We start from the raw sequence: 17875 nt of genomic DNA, 5'->3' as shown, positions 1-17875 counted from the left end.
AGTTTGTAGGCATATACATTTGTTCTTTTTGAGTACTAATCATGACAGGAACTACGACATACGCTATTGACCCTTCTAAGATGACGAACGCATATTTGCATGCTCACTTCACCCACCTTTTGGGTGGGCATGCACACGACATAGATGCGCGCCTTGGTGACGTTGATGCTAAACTCACCGACGCGCTGGAGAAGATGGATGGCCTAGAGGAAGCTTTCAACTCCAAGCTTTACGCCAAGTTCCATGAGGTCTTGGCTCGATTACCGACGCCTCGCGACAATGCGCGATGACATGCACGTTGCGTTCCTCGTGCGGAGGTGCCTGCGGCTACTACTACTGTTGCTGCACATGACGCACCTTCTGATGAAGGAGATGATGATTTTGGAGGGGAGGACTAGCTGGTAGATGAGAACATGCTGGACGGCGAGGAGGTCGAACAACCTGCACCTGGTCGTCCACGACAATACAACCGCAACGCTCGCCCACCTCCACGACTGGTACGTGATGATGATCATGTTGCTAAACTTAAACTGAATATTCCACCGTTTGAGGGTAGATATAATCATGATGCATACCTTACTTGGGAATTAGAAGTAGAGCAACGCTTTGCATGTTTACGATATCCTGATCATTTGCGTGTTAGTGCTACTACTTGTGAGTTTACATATTTTGCATCTATTTGGTGGTCTGAACATTGTAGAGTACATCATGCTACTATTCCTACTACTTGGGTTGGTTTAAAACTTGCCATGCATCCAAATTTGTTCCTCCACATTATCAGCGTGATTTGCTTAAAAAATTATCTCGTTTAGAACAAGGAAAAAATTATGTAGAAGACTATTATCAAGAATTGCAAACTGGCATGATTCACTGTGGTATTGTAGAGAATAATGAAGCTATGCTTGCACGTTTCTTTGGTGGTTTGAATAAAGAGATTCAACATATTTTAGATTATAAGGAGTACAACACTATTACTCGCTTGTTTCATCTTGCTTGCAAAGCTGAACGTGAAGTGCATGATCGTCAAGCACCATGGAGAAGAGCTAATATTTCTGCAGGTCATACATCGTCGTGGTCTCCGCGACAATCAATGCCACCATCTCGTGGGGCTGCACCAGCACCTACTACCTCCAAGTACACCGCGCCTGCATCACGAGCACCACCGGCTGCTACTCCACCACCATCAGTTGGTCCTCCTCGGAGTTCATCTTCCATGGCCTCCATGGGGAAGACGCGTGGCATTCAATGTCACAAATGCTTGGGATTTGGTCACATAGAAAGAGAATGCAGAACCAAACGTGTGATGTTCGTGCGTGAAGATGATGAATATGATTCTGCAAGTGACTTTGATGAGGATACATTGGCCCTTATTGCTACACGTGATGGAGCCAATTCTGATCATGAGAGAGAGATAGAGGTAACGGAAGCTGACACTGCTGATCAGTACAAGAGCTTAGTTTCACAACGTGTGTCGAGTGTGCAATTGAGCAAATCTGAGCATGATCAATGCCACAATATGTTTCAAACAAGAGGCATTGTAAAAGAGCAAGCTATACGGATCATCATTGATGGGGGGAGCTGTAATAATCTTGCTAGTGTTGACATGGTGAAGAAGCTTTCTCTACCTACAAGACAGCGCACACATCCATATTACATTCAATGGTTTGAGAGCTCTCGGAAGCTCAAGGTAACAAGAACTACACATGTGCATTTCACAATTGGTACAATTCTGATTTTGTGGATTGTGATGTTATACCTATGCAATGTTGTTCTTTGTTACTTGGTAGACCTTTCCAATTTGATAGAGAATCTATTCATAATGGTAAAACTAATCAATATTCTCTTATGCATGATGGAAAGAAAATTGGTGTCAAACCTATGACTCCTGAACAAATTCTAAAAGATGATCTTGCTAGAGCTAGTAGAGTAAAAATGAGGACAAACATAATAGTGAAAATCAGATTGTTGCTGCAGATTTTGTGCCACATAAGACTAATAATAAATCTGATTCGAACCATGCTACTGAAATTCGTTTGAAAAATCCTTGTTTGCTTCCTAGCAAATCTGATATTGCTGAACTTGATGTGAACACTACTCCATGCTATGCTATTATTTGCAAAGAAGTTCTATTTTCATTTGAGGATATGCCTCCTTCTTTGCCACCTGCGGTTGCTAACCTTTTGCAGGAATTCATTGATGTGTTCCCACAAGATGTTCTACCTGGACTACCACCTATTCGTGGGATAGAACACCAGATTGACTTGATTCCAGGAGCTTCGCTACCCAACCATGCGCCATATTGTACCAATCCTGAAGAGACCAAAGAGATTCAGCGACAAATTCAGGTTCTCCAAGATAAAGGTTACATTCGTGAGTCTCTTAGTTCATGTGTTGTTCCTATTATTTTGGTACCTAAGAAAGATGGTTCTTCGCGCATGTGTACTGATTGTAGAGCTATTAATAATATTACCATTCGATACCGTCATCCTATTCCTCGTTTATATGATATGCTTGATGAGTTGAGTGGTTCTATTATGTTCTCTAAAGTTGATTTGTGTAGTGGTTACCACCAGATTCGTATGCAATTTGGAAACGAATGGAAAACATCGTTTAAATCTAAGTTCGGTTTATATGAGTGGTTAGTAATGCCTTTTGGATTAACTAATGCTCCTAGTACTTTCATGAGACTGATGAACAAAGTTTTACGTGCTTTTATTGGATGATTTTTGGTGGTATACTTTGATGATATTCTGATTTATATCAAATATTTGGAGGATCATTTGGATCATTTACGTGTTGTTTTCAATGCTTTACGTGATACACCTTTGTATGGTAATCTTGAGAAGTGCACCTTTCGCACCAATCGAGTTACGTTTCTTTGCTATGTTGTTACAACGTGGGGTATTGAAGTTGATCCAGCCAAGATTGAGGCAATTGAGAGTTGGCCGCAGCCAAAGACGGTCACGCAAGTGAGGAGTTTTCTTGGCATTGCTGGTTTCTATATGCGCTTTGTGAAAGATTTTGGATCCATTGTTGCGCCGCTGAATGAGCTTACAAAGAAGGATGTGCCCTTTGTGTGGGGCGATGCACAACAAGAAGCCTTCATGATACTGAAATATAAGTTAACACATGCTCCATTACTCCAACTTCCTGATTTCAATAAGACTTTTGAGCTTGAATGTGATGCTAGTGGAATTGGTTTGGGAGGTGTGTTATTACAAGAGGGCAAACTTGTTGCATATTTTAGTGAGAAATTGAGTGGGCCTAGTCTGAACTATACTACTTATGATGAAGAATTATATGCGTTGGTTCGGACTTTAGAAACTTGGCAACATTATTTATGGCCTAAAGAATTTGTTATACATTCTGATCATGAATCTTTGAAGCATATTCGTAGTCAAGCTAAGTTGAATCGCCGTCATGCAAAGTGGGTTGAATTTATTGAGTCTTTTCCTTATGTTATCAAACACAAAAAGGGTAAAGATAATGTTATTGCTGATGCTTTGTCGCGCCGTTATACTAATTTATCTCAACTTGACTTCAAGATTTTTGGATTAGAAACTATAAAGGAACAATACTTGCATGATTCTGAATTTAAAGATGTGTTGCTGAATTGTAGAGATGGTAGAACATGGAACAAATTCGTCCTCAATGATGGATTTGTGTTCCGTGCTAACAAGCTATGCATCCCAGATAGTTCCGTTCTTCTTTTGTTGTTTCAGGAGGCGCATGGAGGTGGATTGATGGGTCACTTTGGTGTGAAGAAGATGGAGGATGTACTTGTTGCACACTTCTTTTGGCCACGTATGCGTTGAGATGTTGAGAGATTTGTGGCACGCTGCACTACATGTCAAAAAGCTAAGTCTCGACTTAATACACATGGTTTATATATGCCTCTTCCTGTTCCTAGTGTACATTGGGAGGATATTTCTATGGATTTCGTTTTGGGATTGCCTCGTACACAGAAGGGGCGGGATAGTATTTTGGGATTTCTATTTTCGTGCCCTCAAGTCCTTAGTTGTACTCAGTTTTCCCCAGCTCCTTAGTTTTTCCTCAGTTTCCCCCAAGCCCTTGTTTGAAACCCGCAGAAGGAGCTCAGACGGGAGGATTCCCGTTTAGTTGACCGTTCTGTGCTGACGTGTGGGGCTGCATCACGTGGGGCTGGTAGAAAGGGACCGCGTGGGACAGGACGAGATCGCGTTTGGTTGTACGTGAGCAGGAGCTGGGTTCTGTCTCTCTCGGCCCAAATTGGCATTTTTAAGAGCACCTTTTCCCCTTTTCCCCTCTGTCTTTTTTCACCAAATTAGTATCAAATCTAGAGAAGCTTGCATTTCTGTCTTTCTTCAATTATTTGTGCCTTTTGGCCCTCGTTGTTTGCCCAATATGGCAGCAAATCTAGTACTCCCTCTGGTCCATATGTATGTAGTTAAATCTAGAAGCAAATCTCCAGGGTAATGTACGATAAATTCACAGTCATAGTAAATCGAGAAACAAAGTAGGGCCAACAAAATATAGTAGAACAAGGGTAGATAGTAGGGATCCCTCCCTAGATAATAAGCTGCATACACAACAACCAACACAGTAACAGTTTCGAGGTTCTTCACAACACCATCATACTAACAACATAACAACAAGGGATCCCTAGCTAACAACAAAATAGAAGCTGCTTTGCAGCAGCAACACACGTCCAGGACTCCGCCTACCCCATTGATAACCCACAAGTATAGGGGATCGCAACAGTCTTCGCGGGAAGTAAAACTCAATTTATTGATTCGACACAAGGGGAGACAAAGAATACTTGAAAGCCTTAACATCGGAGTTGTCAATTCAGCTGCACCTGGAAACAGACTTGCTCGCAAGAGTTTATCGATAATGTGATTTTATAGCGATGGCGATGGTGAAATAACATCAGCAGTGAAATAAAGACAGCAGTAGTGATTATAGTAAACAGCAGGATTAAAATACTGTAGGCACAGGGATGGATGACGGGCGTTGCATGGATGAGAGAAACTCATGTAACAATCAAAGCAGGGCATTTGCTGATAATAATAAAACGGTGTCCAAGTACTAAGCAATCCATAGGCATGTGTTCCATATTTAGTCGTACGTGCTCGCAATGAGAAACTTGCACAACATCTTTTGTCCTACCAGCCGGTGGCAGCCGGGTGATGACGCGTAAAGCACACGCTCGTTGGGAACCCCAAGTGGAAGGTGTGATGCGTACAGCAGCAAGTTTCCCTCAGTAAGAAACCAAGGTTTATCGAACCAGTAGGAGTCAAGAAGCACGTTGAAGGTTGATGGCGGCGGGATGTAGTGCGGCGCAACACCAGGGATTCCGGCGCCAACGTGGAACCTGCACAACACAACCAAAGTACTTTGCCCCAACGAAACAGTGAGGTTGTCAATCTCACCGGCTTGCTGTAACAAAGGATTAACCGTATTGTGTGGAAGATGATTGTTTGCAGAAAACAGTAGAACAAGTATTGCAGTAGATTGTATTTTAGTAAAGAGAATTGGACCGGGGTCCACAGTTCACTAGAGGTGTCTCTCCCATAAGACAAGCAGCATGTTGGGTGAACAAATTACAGTTGGGCAATTGACAAATAAAGAGAGCATGACCATGCACATACATATCATGATGAGTATAGTGAGATTTAATTGGGCATTACGACAAAGTACATAGACCGCCATCCAACTGCATCTATGCCTAAAAAGTCCACCTTCAGGTTATCATCCGAACCCCCTCTAGTATTAAGTTGCAAAGCAACAGACAATTGCATTAAGTATGGTGCATAATGTAATCAACAACTACATCCTTAGACATAGCATCAATGTTTTATCCCTAGTGGCAACAGCACAACACAACCTTAGAACTTTCTGTCACTGTCCCAGGTGTCAATGCAGGCATGAACCCACTATCGAGCATAAATACTCCCTCTTGGAGTTACAAGCATCTACTTGGCCAGAGCATCTACTAGTAACGGAGAGCATGCAAGATCATAAACAACACGTAGATATAACTTTGATAATCAACATAACAAGTATTCTCTATTCATCGGATCCCAACAAACGCAACATATAGAATTACAGATAGATGATCTTGATCATGTTAGGCAGCTCACAAGATCCGACAATGATAGCACAATGGGGAGAAGACAACCATCTAGCTACTGCTATGGACCCATAGTCCAGGGGTAGACTACTCACACATCACACCGGAGGCGACCATGGCGGCGTAGAGTCCTCCGGGAGATGATTCCCCTCTCCGGCGGGTGCCGGAGGCGATCTCTGGATCCCCGAGATGGGATCGGCGTTGGCAGCGTCTCACGGAAGGTTTTCCGTATCGTGGCTCTCGATGCGGGGGTTTCGTCACGGAGGCTTTAAGTAGGCGGAAGGGCAGGTCAAGAGGCGGCACGGGGGCGGACCATAGGGCGGCGCGGCCGGGGGTGGGGCCGCGCCGCCCTAGGGTTTGGCCACCCCGTGGCCCCTCTTCGTTTCGTCTTCGGACTTACGGAAGCTTCGTGGAAAAATAGGCCCCTGGGCTTTGATTTCGTCCAATTCCGAGAATATTTCCTTACTAGGATTTCTGAAACCAAAAGCAATGAAAACAGCAACTGGCACTTCGGCATCTTATTAATAGGTTAGTTCCAGAAAATGCACGAATATGACATAAAGTGTGCATAAAACATGTAGATAACATCAATAATGTGGCATGGAACATAAGAAATTATCGATACGTCGGAGACGTATCAGCATCCCCAAGCTTAGTTCTGCTCGTCCCGAGCGAGTAAAACGATAACACGGATAATTTACGGAGTGACATGCCATCATAATCTTGATCATACTATTTGTAAAGCATATGTAGTGAATGCAGCGATCAAAACAATGTATATGACATGAGTAAACAAGTGAATCATAAAGCAAAGACTTTTCATGAATAGCACTTCAAGACAAGCATCAATAAGTCTTGCATAAGAGTTAACTCATAAAGCAATAATTCAAAGTAAAGGCATTGAAGCAACACAAAAGAAGATTAAGTTTCAGCGGTTGCTTTCAACTTGTAACATGTATATCTCATGGATATTGTCAACATAGAGTAATATAATAAGTGCAATAAGCAAGTATGTAGGAATCAATGCACAGTTCACACAAGTGTTTGCTTCTTGGGGTGGAGAGAAATAGGTGGTGACTCAACATTGAAAGTAAAAGAATGGTCCTCCATGGAGGAAAAGCATCGATTGCTATATTTGTGCTAGAGCTTTGATTTTGAAAACATGAAACAATTTTGTCAACGGTAGTAATAAAGCATATGCATCATGTAAATTATATCTTATAAGTTGCAAGCCTCATGCATAGTGTACTAATAGTGCCCGCACCTTGTCCTAATTAGCTTGGACTACCGGATCATCACAATGCACATGTTTTTACCAAGTGTCACAAAGGGGTACCTCTATGCCGCCTGTACAAAGGTCTAAGGAGAAAGCTCGCATTGGATTTCTCGCTATTGATTATTCTTCAACTTAGACATCCATACCGGGACAACATAGACAACAGATAATGGACTCCTCTTTTATGCATAAGCATGTAACAACAATTAATAATTTTCTCATTTGAGATTGAGGATATATGTCCAAAACTGAAACTTCCACCATGGATCATGGCTTTAGTTAGCGGCCCAATGTTCTTCTCTAACAATATGCATGCTTAACCATAGGGTGGTAGATCGCTCTTACTTCAGACAAGACGGACATGCATAGCAACTCACATGAAATTCAACAATGAATAGTTGATGGCGTCCCCAGTGAACATGGTTATCGCACAACAAGCAACTTAATAAGAGATAAAGTGCATAATTACATTTTCAATACCACAATAGTTTTTAAGCTATTTGTCCCATGAGCTATATATTGCAAAGGTGAATGATGGAATTTTAAAGGTAGCACTCAAGCAATTTACTTTGGAATGGCGGAAAATACCATGTAGTAGGTAGGTATGGTGGACACAAATGGCATAGTGGTTGGCTCAAGTATTTTGGATGCATGAGAAGTATTCCCTCTCGATACGAGGCTTAGGCTAGCAAGGCTTATTTGAAACAAACACAAGGATGAACCGGTGCAGCAAAACTCACATAAAAGACATATTGAAAACATTATAAGACTCTACTGGAAATTAAGGTACTCCTTTTAATGGAGCACCGGAGCAAAGCATTAACACTCCGTGAACACATGTGATCCTCACATCACTGCCTTCCCCTCCGGTTGTCCCAATTTCTGTCACTTTGGGGCCTCGGGTTCCGGACAGCGACATGTGTATACAACTTGCAGGTAAGATCATAAAACAATGCATATCATCATGAAATAATAACATGTTCAGATCTGAGATCATGGCACTCGGGCCCTAGTGACAAGCATTAAGCATAACAAGTTGCAACAATATCTCAAAGTACCAATTACGGACACTAGGCACTATGCCCTAACAATCTTATGCTATTACATGACCAATCTCATCCAATCCCTACCACCCCCTTCAGCCTACAGCAGGGGAATTACTCACACATGGATGGGGGAAACATTGATGGTCGATGGAGAGGCGTCGGTGGTGATGATGGCGATGATCTCCTCCAATTCCCCGTCCCGGCGGAGTGCCAGAACGGAGTTCCTGGTCCCGAGACGGAGTTTCGCGATGGTGGCGGCGTTCTCGATGGTTTCTGGCGACTTCGACTTCCCATCTCGCGTTTTTAGATCGAAACCCTTAAGTAGTCCCGAGGAGGGCGTCAGAGGCCAGCCGAGGGGGCCACACGCTAGGGCGGCGCGCCCCCCCTCCAGGCCGCGCCGGCCTAGTGTCTGGGGGGCCTGGGCCTCCCCCAGGCCTGCCCTTCTGGCTCCGTGATTCTTCTGGAAAAATAAGACCTTCGACATAAATTCCGGGGATTTTCCTGAAAGTTGAATTTCTGCACAAAAACGAGGCACCAGAGCAATTCTGCTAAAAACAGCGTTAGTCCGTGTTAGTTGTATCCAAAATACACAAATTACAGGCAAAACAATAGCAAAAGTGTTCGGGAAAGTAGATACGTTTTGGACGTATCAACTCCCCCCAAGCTTAGCTTATTACTTGTCCTCAAGCAATTCAGTTAACAACTGAGTGCGATAAAAGAACTTTCACGAACACATTTGTTCATATGATGTAAATATTCTCATGATATGGACAAGTACTTAGGCAATTCATAATAAGATACATGCAAATAAGATCATCTAATAGCTATGTCAATCATGGAAAAGGTACCAACAAATTAATAATAAGCATCATGAATCATGTCTATCAGCAGGATTGCAATGTTCATAAAAAGATATGATAAAGTGGTATCTCGCTTGCCCGTATTTGTACAGCAAAACATAAATGCACGAGCACCTCTGAAGTTCATGGAAAGACTAGAAATAGAGATTGTCAAAGATAAAAGCATCAAAGTTATACCACAGTTAATCACATTTTGGGACAAGCATATTATACTAAGAATGACAGTTGTGCTCTCAAGAAAGTGCTCAAAGAAAAGATGGTGACACAACATGAAAGTAAAAGATTGACCCTTCGCAGAGGGAAGCAGGGATTAACATGCGCTAGAGCTTTTCATTTTTAAAACAGGAGTAAAATTATTTTGAGAGGTGTTTGTTGTTGTCAACGAATGGTAATGGGTACTCCAACTACCTCACCAACCAGACTTTCAAGAGCGGCTCCCATGAAGGACGTTATTTCTACCAGCAAGGTAGATCATCCCTCTTCTCTTTTGTTTACACATGTACTTTAGTTTTATTATGGGTGACACTCCCCCCAACCTTTGTCTACACAAGCCATGGCTAACCGAATCCTCGGGTGCCTTCCATCAATCTCATACCATGGAGGAGTGTCTATTTGCAAAATTAAGTTGCTTACTGATGAATCAGAGCAAAACGTGTGAAGAGAATTATTAATGAAGTTATTAATTGGGGCTGGGCACCCCGTTGCTAGCTCTTATTATGCAAGTCTGTCAAAAGTAAATGACAAGGTCGAAAGATAAACACCACATACTTCCTCATGAGCTATAAAACATTGACACAAATTGAGAAGCATTTTGAAGGTTTAAAGGTAGCGCATGAGAATTTACTTGGAATGGTTTGAAATGCCATGCATAGGTATTTATGGTGGACACTTTGGAATAACTTGGTTTTCAGGGTTTGATACGCGTACAACACGCGTCCGTTGGGAACCCCAAGAGGAAGGTGTGATGCGTACAGCAGCAAGTTTTCCCTCAGTAAGAAACCAAGGTTTATCGAACCAGTAGGAGCCAAGAAGCACGTTGAAGGTTGATGGCGGCGAAGTGTAGTGCGGCGCAACACCAGGGATTCCGGCGCCAACGTGGAACCTGCACAACACAACCAAATTACTTTGCCCCAACGTGACAGTGAGGTTGTCAATCTCACCGGCTTGCTGTAACAAAGGATTAGATGTATAGTGTGGATGATGAAGTTTGCAGAAAACAGTAGAACAAGTATTGCAGTAGATTGTATTCGATTAAAAGAATGGACCGGGGTCCACAGTTCACTAGAGGCGTCTCTCCGATAAGAATAAGCATGTTGGGTGAACAAATTACAGTTGGGCAATTGAAAAATAAAGATGGCATGACCATGCACATACATGATATGATGAGTATAGTGAGATTTAATTGGGCATTACGACAGAGTACATAGACCGCTATCCAGCATGCATCTATGCCTAAAAAGTCCACCTTCAGGTTATCATCCGAACCCCTTCCAGTATTAAGTTGCAAACAACAGACAATTGCATTAAGTATGGTGCGTAATGTAATCAACAACTACATCCTTAGACATAGCATCGATGTTTTATCCCTAGTGGCAACAGCACATCCACAACCTTAGAACTTTCTGTCACTGTCCCATATTTAATGGAGGCATGAACCCACTATCGAGCATAAATACTCCCTCTTGGAGTTACTAGCAAAAACTTGGCCAGAGCCTCTACTAATAACGGAGAGCATGCAAGATCATAAACAACACATAGATAATAGATTGATAATCAACATAACATAGTATTCTCTATTCATCGGATCCCAACAAACACAACATATAGCTTTACAGATAGATGTCTTGATCATGTTAGGCAGCTCACAAGATCCAACAATGAAGCACAATTAGGAGAAGACGACCATCTAGCTATTGCTATGGACCCATAGTCCAGGGGTGAACTACTCACTCATCACTCTGGAGGCGACCATGGCGGTGAAGAGTCCTCCGGGGGATGATTCCCCTCTCCGGCAGGGTGCCGGAGGCGATCTCCCGAATCCCCCGAGATGGGATTGGCGGCGGCGGCGTCTCTGGAAGGTTTTCCGTATCGTGGCTCTCCGTACTGGAGTTATTATCGATGAAGGCTTAAGTAGGCGGAGGAGGTAGGTCAAGGGGCGACGCGAGGGGCCCACACACTAGGGCCGCGCGGCCAGGGGGTGGGCCGCGCCGCCCTGGCGTGTCGCCGCCTCGTCGCCCCACTTCGTTTCCTCCCCGGTGTTCTGGAAGCTTCGTTGAAAAATAAGATCCTGGGCGTTGATTTCGTCCAATTCCGAGAATATTTCCTTACTAGGATTTCTGAAACCAAAAACAGCAGAAAACAGCAACTGGCTCTTCGGCATCTCGTTAATAGGTTAGTGCCGGAAAATGCATAAATATGACATAAAGTATGCATAAAACATGTAGGTATCATCAATAAAGTGGCATGGAACATAAGAAATAATCGATACGTTGGAGACGTATCAGCATCCCCAAGCTTAGTTCCTACTCGTCCCGAGTAGGTAAACAATAACAAAGATAATTTCTGGAGTGACATGCCATCATAATCTTGATCATACTATTGTAAGCACATGTAATGAATGCAGCGATCAAAGCAATGGTAATGCAATGAGTAAACAAATGAATCATATAGCAAAGACTTTTCATGAATAGTACTTTCAAGACAAGCATCAATAAGTCTTGCATAAGAGTTAACTCATAAAGCAATAAATTCAAAGTAAAGGCATTGAAGCAACACAAAGGAAGATTAAGTTTCAGCGGTTGCTTTCAACTTATAACATGTATATCTCATGGATATTGTCAACATAAAGTAATATAATAAGTGCAATATGTAAGTATGTAAGAATCAATGCACAGTTCACACAAGTGTTTGTTTCTTAAGGTGGAGAGAGATAGGTGAACTGACTCAACATAAAAGTAGAAAGAAAGGCCCTTCGCAGAGGGAAGCATTGATTGCTATATTTGTGCTAGAGCTTTGGTTTTGAAAACAAGAAACAATTTTGTCAACGGTAGTAATAAAGCATATGCATTATGTAAATTATATCCTACAAGTTGCAAGCCTCATGCATAGTATACTAATAGTGCCCGCACCTTGTCCTAATTAGCTCGGATTACCTGGATTATCATCGCAATACATATGTTTTAACCAAGTGTCACAAAGGGGTACCTCTATGCCGCCTGTACAAAGGTCTAAGGAGAAAGCTCGCATTGGATTTCTCGCTTTTGATTATTCTCAACTTAGACATCCATACCGGGACAACATAGATAACAGATAATGGACTCCTCTTTAATGCTTAAGCATTCAACAACAATTAATTTTCTCATATGAGATTGAGGATATTTGTCCAAAACTAAAACTTCCACCATGAATCATGGCTTTAGTTAGCGGCCCAATGTTCTTCTCTAACAGTATGCATGCTCTAACCATTCAACTAGTGGTAAATCTCCCTTACTTCAGACAAGACGGACATGCATAGCAACTCACATGATATTCAACAAAGAGTAGTTGATGGTGTCCCCAGGAACATGGTTATCGCACAACAAGCAACTTAATAAGAAATAAAATGCATAAGTACATATTCAATACCACAATAGTTTTTAGGCTATTTGTCCCATGAGCTATATATTGCAAAGGTAGAGGATAGAAATTTAAAGGTAGCACTCAAGCAATTTACTTTGGAATGGCGCAGAAATACCATGTAGTAGGTAGGTATGGTGGACACAAATGGCATAGTGGTTGGCTCAAGGATTTTGGATGCATGAGAAGTATTCCCTCTCGATACAAGGTTTAGGCTAGCAAGGTTATTTGAAACAAACACAAGGATGAACCGGTGCAGCAAAATTCACATAAAAGACATATTGTAAACATTATAAGACTCTACACCGTCTTCCTTGTTGTTCGACCCTTACTAGAAATTATCTAGACCTTAGAGAGACCAATTATGCAAACCAAATTTTAGCAAGCTCTATGTATTTCTTCATTAATAGGTGCAAAGTATATGATGCAAGAGCTTAAACATGAGCACAACAATTGCCAAGTATCAAATTATTCAAGACATTCTACCAATTACTACATGTAGCATTTCCCGTTTCCAACCATATAACAATTTAACGAAGAAGATTCAACCTTCGCCATGAATACTATGAGTAAAGCCTAAGGACATATTTGTCCATATGCAACAGCGGAGCGTGTCTCTCTCCCACACAATGAATGCTAGGATCCACTTTATTCAAACAAAACAAAAACAAAAACAAACCGACGCTCCAAGCAAAGTGCATAAGATGTGATGGAATAAAAATATAGTTTCACTAGAGGAACCTGATAATGTTGTCGATGAAGAAGGGGATGCCTTGGGCATCCCCAAGCTTAGACGCTTGAGTCTTCTTGAAATATGCAGGGGTGAACCACCGGGGCATATCCAAGCTTAGAGCTTTCACTCTCCTTGATCATATTGTATCATCTCCCTCTCTTGATCCTTGAAAACTTCCTCCACACCAAACTTAAAACAACTCATTAGAGGGTTAGTTCATAATCAAAATTCACATGTTCAGAGGTGACATAATCATTCTTAACACTTCTGGACATTGCACAAAGCTACTGAAAGTTAATGGAATCGAAAAATCCATCAAGCATAGCAAAACAGGCAATGCGAAATAAAAGGCAGAATCTGTCAAAACAGAACAGTTCGTAAAGATGAATTTCTAAGAGGCACCAGACTTACTCAAATGAAAATGCTCAAATTGAATGAAAGTTGCGTACATATCTGAGGATCACTCACGTAAATTGGCATAATTTTCTGAGTTACCTATAGAGAATTAGGCCCAAATTCGAGACAGCAAAGAAATCTGTTTCTGTGCAGTAATCCAAATCTAGTATGAACCTTACTATCAAAGACTTTACTTGGCACAACAATGCAAAAAAATAAGATAAGGAGAGGTTGCTACAGTAGTAACAACTTCAAAGACTCAAATATAAAATAATAGTGCAGTAGTAAAATCATGGGTTGTCTCCCATAAGCGTTTTTCTTTAACGCCTTTCAGCTAGGCGCATAAAGTGTGTATCAAGTATTATCAAGAGATGATGCATCTACAACGGGGTTTGGAGTTTTCTCAACCATGCATTGTATTTTGTATACATAAGTTTCAGAGGATCCCTTTTCATTAATCTTGGGCTTGCTACTCTCATCAAACAAATTTTCAGGAACAATCCAATCAAAATTCTTTTCTAGTGCCTCGCACATTCCCAAGAGCTTGCAAGGTATTGATGTTTTAATATCCCCCTCATAATTAACTTTATTAGTGTACTTTTGTCTATCCTTTTCCATCTTTTCAAGGGTGCTAGCAAAGTTTGTATAAGAGCCAAGCATATTATATTTAGTAAAGACCTTTCTAGCTTCTCTTGCTACATCACCAAATTCTTTAAGAAGAGTTTCTAGGACAAAATCTTTCTTCTCTCCTTCTTCCATATCACTTAGTGTAAGGAACATATGCTGCATTACGGGGTTGAGGTTAACAAATCTAGCTTCTAACATGTGTACTAAAGAAGCAGAAGCAATTTCATAAGTAGGAGAAAGTTCTACCAGGTGTCTATCTTCAAAATCTTCAACCGTACTAATATGAGTGAAAAAATCTTCTATATTATCTTTCCCGAGGATAGACCCTCGGCCTACCAGTACATCCTTAAGAATAAACTTAGGAGGAAACATGATGAAATAAGTAAAGAAAATGCAAGTAACTAATTTTTTGTGTGTTTTTGATATAGCAAACAAGATAGCAAATAAAGTAAAACTAGCAACTAATTTTTGTGTGTTTTGATTTAGTGCAGCAAACAAAGTAGTAAATAAAAGTAAAGCAAGACAAAAACAAAGTAAAGAGATTGGATGTGGAGACTGCCCTTGCAGCGTGTCTTGATCTCCCCGGCAACGGTGCCAGAAAAAGAGCTTGATACGCGTACATCACGTGTCCGTTGGGAACCCCAAGAGGAAGGTGTGATGCGTACAGCAGCAAGTTTTCCCTCAGTAAGAAACCAAGGTTTATCGAACCAGTAGGAGCCAAGAAGCACGTTGAAGGTTGATGGCGGCGAAGTGTAGTGCAGCGCAACACCAGGGATTCCGGCGCCAACGTGGAACCTGCACAACACAACCAAATTACTTTGCCCCAATGTGACAGTGAGGTTGTCAATCTCACCGGCTTGCTGTAACAAAGGATTAGATGTATAGTGTGGATGATGAAGTTTGCAGAAAACAGTAGAACAAGTATTGCAGTAGATTGTATTCGATTAAAAGAATGGACCGGGGTCCACAATTCACTAGAGGCGTCTCTCCAATAAGAATAAGCATGTTGGGTGAACAAATTACAGTTGGGCAATTGACAAATAAAGAGGGCATGACCATGCACATACATGATATGATGAGTATAGTGAGATTTAATTGGGCATTACGACAAAGTACATAGACCGCTATCCAGCATGCATGTGGGGACCCCGGACTAGCTGTCCGAAATTCCCTATTATGTATACAGTTCACGATCCCATGATCAGTGCGCCGTGAACACATAACCGAACTGATATCAAATTACACCATCCATTACAAAGCGGAATAAGAAAATTACAACATGGTCACATGACCAATACTTACATAATAGCCTCGAAGGGCCTAACTAAACATCAGAGTAGCATCATCACTTCAGCAGCGCAGTGCCCAAGTCCTCTGCCATAACCCTACAGGCAACTGACTGGGAAGACGTTCCTAGCTCGCATAGACGTCGTCAACTCCTTCTTCATCTGTCAAACTCCTTCAAGTCTGGCCAAGTAAATAGCCAGGGACAAAGCGGTGAGTACATTTGGAATTGTACTCGCAAACCATCAAGAAGGTGATAAAAATTCTAACTAGAGAAGACAAGAGAGGAAAAATAGTTTCTCTCGTGGATGTAGCATGTGGAAGAGAAATAGTTTCTCTTGTGGATATAGCATGTGGAAGAGAAATAGTTTCTCTTGTGGATATAGCATCCCGGCATCTCGAGTGATGGGGACACTAAGGGAGTCCTATGACATCTCTATACCTTTGTTAAAGAAGAGGTAGCATACCGCCATCTCAATTGATGGGGATACTAGGGAAGTCCTATGACATCTCTATATCTTTGTTGAAGAAGATACTTCAAAAGATAAACTACGACATCTCTATATCTTTATTGAAGAAGAGTCCCTCTACATGAAACACTAGGAAGGGTCACCCAATTTTGTTTCATTTTCCTTGACCATCTCCATATGGTCGGCACCAGCCTTTCCGTACCCTTCCGGTACATCCAACACACACATTTCCTTTGGAAATCATTTTCTAAACCAAAACTCGACACAGCTCTGTAACGGCTATCCCAACCGTCCATGACCGCGGACGCGGCTATTCGAATAGATTTGACTCTGCAGAGTGTGCGCACTTTCCCCACAAGATCTGATAAATCCGCCGGGATCATCCCCGGATCGTCATACGAAAGTATGCGAGTCTCGGATAATCAGTCGAAGCCTTTCGCCCATTCAACTTAGCAAGAGGTCCTACCCTATGGAGTATGTACCTCCCCGGCACCGTGGCAGCTCACCTCCCTTTGAGCGTGGCTCCACCGCCAAGCCAGGAGACCCATAGTGTCTTCCGGACGGGTCAGCCCCGAAGGCCTCCCGTTATACTATTGTCCCAACCATGACAACCCGGACTCGGGGGTAACCGTACCCTTGTATAGTTGTGCGGTGCCTCATGCTAAGAAGAACAAACGTCAAGCTAAGCCCCGTGCCCACGTTGGAGTAGTGTGGTTGCGCGGGTTAATTGTTCCGGGCGAATACAAAGAACCATGTGTCGTTTTTCTCAAAACCCAAGTCACACCCACATTTCCTTTTCTCAATCATCTTTGACAAGATCCTTTTTGCCTTCATAAACCATACACTCGGGTAAGGTCGACTCACCCAAGGTTTTCTCAAAACTTTTACAACAAGGTAAACCTTGAGGGGTTCCCAACCTACAGTTTTATGTAGGAGCTAAGATATAACAATGGCAATGATGCTAGCCATCATACCACTAAGGAGATGATAATTGAATTGTCAAGGGGATCATACATGCTTAGGATAAGCATGCATGGGAACAACATAAGTAGGATGATTCGACAAGGGTCATGATGTTGATCATCATACCACTAAGAAGATGATAAAATAGATGGTCAAGGGGGCATACATGCTCAGGGTATGCATGTATAAGATCAACAAGGGGTTCAACATACTCGAGAGTAAGTATGCAGAACATCAACAAGGGGTTCAACATACTCGAGAGTAAGTATGCATAACATCAACAAGGGGTTCAAGAAGGGTGTCAAGAGGTCGACACACACAAGATAAGTGGGCATACCCATCACATTTAGAGGGTACACCAAGATCATGATGTTGACAACCACCATTCAAAAAAAGGGGTTTGTCCGCGAGGTGCCAAAGAGAGTAAGCATGCTCACGGTAAGCATGCTCCAACAACAAAAGTAGAAATCACACAAGATTGATCGAGAGACAA

At 42.1% G+C, this 17875-nt stretch overlaps 1 pseudogene; it reads left to right on the top strand.

The window, feature by feature from the left end:
• Positions 1–1213: 1213 nt before the first annotated feature.
• Positions 1214–2614, top strand: LOC139839278 (uncharacterized; annotated as a pseudogene).
• Positions 2615–17875: the final 15261 nt, after the last annotated feature.

Source organism: Lolium perenne, chromosome 4, assembly GCF_019359855.2.
Source record: "Lolium perenne isolate Kyuss_39 chromosome 4, Kyuss_2.0, whole genome shotgun sequence".
NCBI classification, from domain to species: domain Eukaryota; kingdom Viridiplantae; phylum Streptophyta; class Magnoliopsida; order Poales; family Poaceae; genus Lolium; species Lolium perenne.
The sequence above is the reverse complement of the archived record's forward strand: the minus strand, read 5'-3'. Positions and strand labels throughout refer to the sequence as shown.